General features: G+C 37.6%; 1 non-coding gene across 1 annotated transcript; it reads right to left on the reverse strand.

The window, feature by feature from the left end:
• Nucleotides 1–4,591: 4,591 nt before the first annotated feature.
• LOC122703659 lies at nucleotides 4,592–4,684 on the reverse strand. Its single transcript, XR_006343557.1, has one exon. It is a non-coding gene; the product is annotated as a small nucleolar RNA SNORD116 (small nucleolar RNA).
• Between the last annotated feature and the right edge of the window lie 1,628 nt (nucleotides 4,685–6,312).

Raw genomic sequence — 6,312 nt, forward strand, 5'->3', positions numbered from 1 at the left:
ATATCTATATATATCTATATCTATATATCTCTCTCTATATATATATATATCTCAATCATTTAACCATATGGCAGAAATCAACATGACATTGTAAATCAACTATACTCAATAAAATAAATTAAAAAAAATTTTTTTAATTTATCTAGCTGCACCAGGTGTGACATGCAGAATCTTTAGTTGTGACCTAAAAACTCCTAGTTGCAACATGTGGGATCCAGTTCCCTGATGAGGGGGTCAAACCCAGGCTCCCTTGCATTGGGAGTGTGGCGTCTTAGCTACTGGACCACCACAGAAGTCCTGTCAATTTTTCTTTATTTTAGTTAGGCTAGTCTTCACACCAACTTCCATGACATTATAACAATTTCTGTTTCCATGGACCCACTGTTATTTCTCTAGCCTGGAAAATGACAGATTTTTGGCTTGGATTTAAATTCTACTTATTCTCCAAAAATCTGGCTCAATTTCCACCTGCTCCATGAATTTTCATCTCTCTACTTGAGCCTGGAATGGTCACTATATTTTCTGGACCATTAAAAAAATAAAAAAAAACATAGAGCACAGAATTAGAACAGACCAAAGCACTAGAATGTTGAAAACTTGAGGACATAACAAGTTACAAACTTTGTACTTGCAGTTCTATTTTAAAGGATCAGGATTATTAACCTGCAGAGGCCTAGCCTCTGTTTGATATATTTCTAGTATCGGGGAAATGCCAGCCCATTCCCTTTTGTTTCAGAAGGATATTCATTGTTTTCCTGTCTTTCTGTTAGACTATATAGAAGCAGGGCAGAAAATATGCTTATATGTCTTTGTAATTTGTAATGATGATGCTTCACAAGTTTTTTTTAGCAGCAACTATCTTTCGGACATTGTACTAAGCATTGGGAATCCTAAAATGAAAAAAACAAAACAAAACACAGTCCCTTACTTCAAAACACAGTCCCTTACTCATTTCCTGTCAAAGTGAGCCTGGCTCATAGTAACAGGTGATCAGTAAATATTTGTTGAAGAAGAGAAGAAAAAGAGGCAATAAAACCAACTATTATTACTAGGTCTTTAGAATATGGTTTCCTGGGTTAGATTGCCTGGCTTTGAGCCTTGGCTCTGACACTAGCTACTTACTATACTGTGTCTGTTTACTTATTATAAAATAGTATGTTAGATTTGAATGAAATGGAGCATATAAAGTACATTAAATGGCATCTAGCACATAGCTCTCCAAAAATGTGATGACAATGACAATAATGAATTGGAGTTACTGGGTGGTGGCATTCACATAGAAGACAGGCATTCTATTTGGGCCATTGCATGGGAGAGTGAGAGGGACGGGTCAGGGAAGAGGTATGTGAAGGATAATCTGAGAATTCTGAGCTAGGAGCTATGCTGAACATATAGGAGAGTGCATAATAGTGATTGAGCAAAAACAGACTTGACCTTTACAAACTGGAAGATGGTACCAGGTGTTCTTAAACTCAGAGATGTCATTGGTAATGTGATATTATTCCAAGAATTCCAGAGAAAGTAATCCCTTTTGAGACAACAATGGAAATAATTTATCATATATGAGCTCTGCATTCAGCATTTTTGTAAGAAATATCTGAAAATTTCTGTAAATGTAGTGGATGAACAGCTAAGAAAAGCACTGGGCAATACATCAATTGTTCACCAACACCTGTTCTTCTAACATGTTATTAAATTTAGAAAGTCTGGTTGCTTTTGTCTATACTGATCTCTTGGGCTTGCTGGGAAAAAATACCCTCAGAAGACAAATATTAGAGGGCCAGGTGGAAGCTATTTTATTTCCTATTGTGACATGTAAGAGTTTGGCCGTGATTTTTACTTTAAGTTACTGGGGTGGAAGTTTTTATTTCTACATTATTTCTGGGCAGTGTTTACCCTTACTTCTGGATATCTCATTTGTTGGCTGTCAAAGTGTTTATGAAAACAGTAAATATTTTTATAGGTTTGTTTTATAGTTTTTTTTTTTTTTTCTTTTTAATTTTTTTATTAGTTGGAGGCTAATTACTTCACAACATTTCAGTGGGTTTTGTCATACATTGATATGAATCAGCCATAGATTTACACTTATTCCCCATCCCGATCCCCCCTCCCATCTCCCTCTTTTTGTTAGCCCCAAATGAACAGTTGTTATTTTATTAAAGGCGTAGAGTGTTATCTAGCCACATCAATGCATGTACTTTTATTTATGTTTTGAAATAATAATAGATAACATTTATTGAGTGTTCAATGCCTGCTAAGTTTTTTTTTAATTTATTTATTTTTTAACTGAAGGATGATTGCTTTACAGAATTTTGTTGTTTTCCGTCAAACCTCAACATGAATCAGCCATAGATATACATATATCCCCACCCTTTTGAACCTCCCTCCCATTTCCCTCCCCATCTTACCCTTCTAAGTTGATACAGAGCCCATGTTTGAGTTTCCTGAGCCATACAGCAAATTCCTGTTGGTTATCTATTTTACATATGATAATGTAAGTTTTCATGTTACTTTTCCATAAATCTCACCCTCTCCCCCCCTCTCCCCATAAGTCTATTCTTTATGTCTGTTTCTCCATTCAGTTCAGTTCAGTTCAGTCGCTCAGTCGTGTCCCACTCTTTGTGACCCCATGAATCACAGCACACCAGGCCTCCCTGTCCATCACCAACTGCAGGAGTTTATTCAAACTCATGCCTATCGAGTCAGTGATGCCATCCAGCCATCTCATCCTCTGTTGTCCTCTTCTCCTCTTGCCCCCAATCCCTCCCAGCATCAGGGTCTTTTCCAATGAGTCAACTCTTTGCATCAGGTGGTCAAAGTATTAGAGTTTCTAGCTTCAGCATCAGTCCTTCCAATGAATACCCAGGATTGATCTTTAGGATGGACTGGTTGGATCTCCTTGCAGTCCAAGGGACTCTCAAGAGTCTTCTCCAACACCACCGTTCAAAAGCATCAATTCTTTGGTGCTCAGCTTTCCTCACAGTCCAACTCTCACATCCATACATGACCACTGGAAAAACTATAGCCTTGACTAGACAGACCTTTGTTGGCAAAGTAATGTCTCTGCTTTTTAATATGCTGTCTAGGTTGGTCATAACTTTCCTTCCAAGGAGTAAGCATCTTTTAATTTCATGGCTGCAATCACCATCTGCAGTGATTTTGGAGCCCCCCAAAATAAAGTCTGACACTGTTTCCACTGTTTCCCCATCTATTTCCCATGAAGTGATGGGACCAAATGCCATGTTTCTCTATTGCTGCCCTGCAAATAAATTCTTCAGTACCATTTTTCTAGATTCCATATATATGTATTAGAGTATGATATTTATCTTTCTCTTTCTGACTCACTTCACTCTGTACAATAGGCTCTAGGTTCATCCACCTCATTAAAACTAACTCAAATGCATTCCTTTATTATGGCTGAGTAATATTCCGTTGTGTATATGTACTGCAACTTCTTTATCCACTCATCTGTCAATGGACATCTAGGTTGCTTCCATGTTCTAGCTGTTGTAAATTGTGCTGCAGTGAACAATGGGATACATGTGTCTTTTTCAATTTTGGTTTCCTCAGGGCATATGCCCAGGAGTGGGATTGCTGGGTCATATGGTGCTTTTATTCCTAGTTTTTAAAGGAATCTCCATACTGTCTAAGTTTTATACTAAATTTCATATGATCTAAGTTTTATACCATCTAAGTTTTATCATCTAAGTTTACCATCTAAGTTTTATACCAAGTTTCATACTGTCTAAGTTTCATACCATCTAAGTTTTATGTCATCTAAATTTCATGCTAAGTTTTATAAACATTACTTCACTGACAGGATGGTTGCAACTCTTTGATATTTCCAACTATGCTAAATCTTTGATTTAGTCCTCTGAAATCAGTAATGTTATTTTTTATAAATTTTTATTCTATATTGGAGTATAGTTGATTAAAAATATTTTCCTAGTTTCAGGTACACAACAAAGTTATGCAGTTACCTTCTTCTCCCAAATTCTTTTCCGAGTTAGGTTATTACAGAATACTGAGCATAGTTCCCTATGCTATATAGTAGGTCCTTGTTGGTTATCTATTTTAAATATTGCAGCATGTATATGTCATTCTCAAACTCCCAATTTACCCTATCTCCCACTTTTCTCCTTTGGTAACCATAGCTTGTTTCCTTTTCATTTTTTTAGGTGACCTTGGGTTCAGTGATTTATTTAAACTTTTTATTTTATATTGGAACATCGTTGATTAACAATATTATGTTTGTTTCAGGCATACAACAAAGTGACTCAGCTGTGCATATACATATATCTATTCTTTTTCAAATTCTTTTCCCATTTAGGTTGTTACATAATATTGAGCAGAGTTCTCCGTGATATACACAAGTCCTTGTTGGTTATCTGTTATTTATTATTATTTTAAAGGAATATTTGTGTATTTATTTATTTGGCTGTGTTGGGTCTTGGTTGCAGTGTGCAGAATCTTCCTTGTGGTGTGCAGGTTTCTCTCCAGTTGTGATGTGTAGGCTCCAAAGTGTGTGGGCTCTGTGGTTATCCATTTTATTTTATTTTCTTTTTTTCTTTTTTTTTTTTTCCCACGTGCTGGACCTCAGTTTCGATGAGGAGACGGTAGTGAGTTCTCACTCATTTTGTTCAGATTTTCCAAGGAATGCATGAGAGGGTGTCGTCATCGATCTGGTTATCCATTTTAAATGCAGCAGTGTGTGCATGTCAGCGCCAAACTCCCTAACTATCCCTCCCCACTCTCCATCTCTCCCACTCCACTCCTCTTCCCCTCTGGTAACCATAAGTTCATTCTCTAAGCCTGTGAGTCTGTTTTATAAGTAAGTTCATTTGGGTCAATTATTTTAGATTCAACATATAAATGATATCATATGATATTTGTCTTCTTCTATTTCACTTCACTTAGTGTGATAATCTCCAAGCCCATCCATGTTGCTGCAAATGGCATTATTTCATTCTTTTTAAGGGCTGAGTAACGTTCCATTGTATATATGTACCACATCTTTATCCATTCATCTGTTGATGAATGTCTAAGTTAGACTTTGTCCATTTTCTTTTATTTTTCCTTGAAAATCAACCAGTTCTTTTTTGAGCTCATATATTTCTTGCAGACCCTTACTAAATGTAATGAGTGATAATCAACGTACTCTAATACCTGTTTTCTAACTACTTCCCCCACAGATAAAAGCTTAGAAGGTACTGGGCCTGTTGTCCAAGAAAGATATTTTACCAAATGTCTTGTAACTGTATATCATGGATCTCTATCTTATGAGCCTGTGTTAAAAATTTTCTCCACTGTGTTCTACTAAACCACTAACTGAGCCAATGCCACATGTTTTAGGGGTGTGTTATTGGCTTAAAGCTCAACATTCAGAAAACTAAGATCATGGCATCTGGTCCCATCACTTCATGGGAAATAGATGTAGAAACAGTGTCAGACTTTATTTTTTTGGGCTCCAAAATCACTGCAGATGGTGATTGCAGCCATGAAATTAAAAGACACTTACTCCTTGGAAGGAAAGTTATGACCAACGTAGATAGCATATTAAAAAGCAGAGACATTACTTTGCCAACAAAAGTCCGTCTAGTCAAGGCTATGGTTTATCCAGTGGTCATGTATGGATGTGAGAGTTGGACTATAAAGAAAGCTGAGTGCTGAAGAATTGATGCTTTTGAACTGTGGTGTTGGAGAAGACTCTTGAGAGTCCCTTGGACTGCAAGGAGATCCAACCAGTCCATCCTAAAGGAGATCAGTCCTGGGTGTTCATTGGAAGGACTGATGCTGAAGTTGAAACGCCAGTACTTTGGCCACCTGATGCAAAGAGTTGACTCATTGGAAAATACCCTGATGCTGGGAGGGATTGGGGGCAGGAGGAGAAGGGGACGGCAGAGGATGAGATGGTTGGGTGGCATCACCGACTCGATGGGCATGAGTTTGAGTAAACTCCTGGAGTTTGTGATGGACAGGGAGGCCTGGTGTGCTGCGATTCATGGGGTCGCAAAGAGTCGGACACGACTGAGCAACTGAACTAAACTGACTGAACTATGGCATTATGCTACTTGAAGTTATACATTTCTTTATTAAGGAGGTCTAATACCTGGAGAAGGAAATGGCAACCGACTCCAGTATCCTTGCCTGGAAAATCTCATGGACACAGGAGCCTGGTGGGCTGCAGTTCATGGGGTCGCAAAGAGTCGGGCATGACTGAGTGACTAACACTTACCACTTAATTTCTGTTACAAATAAATCTCAAAGCATAGTGGCCTAAACATAGAAGTTTTTCTTACTTATGTGACTAAT

Source organism: Cervus elaphus, chromosome 1 (assembly GCF_910594005.1).
Source record: "Cervus elaphus chromosome 1, mCerEla1.1, whole genome shotgun sequence".
NCBI classification, from domain to species: Eukaryota; Metazoa; Chordata; class Mammalia; order Artiodactyla; family Cervidae; genus Cervus; species Cervus elaphus.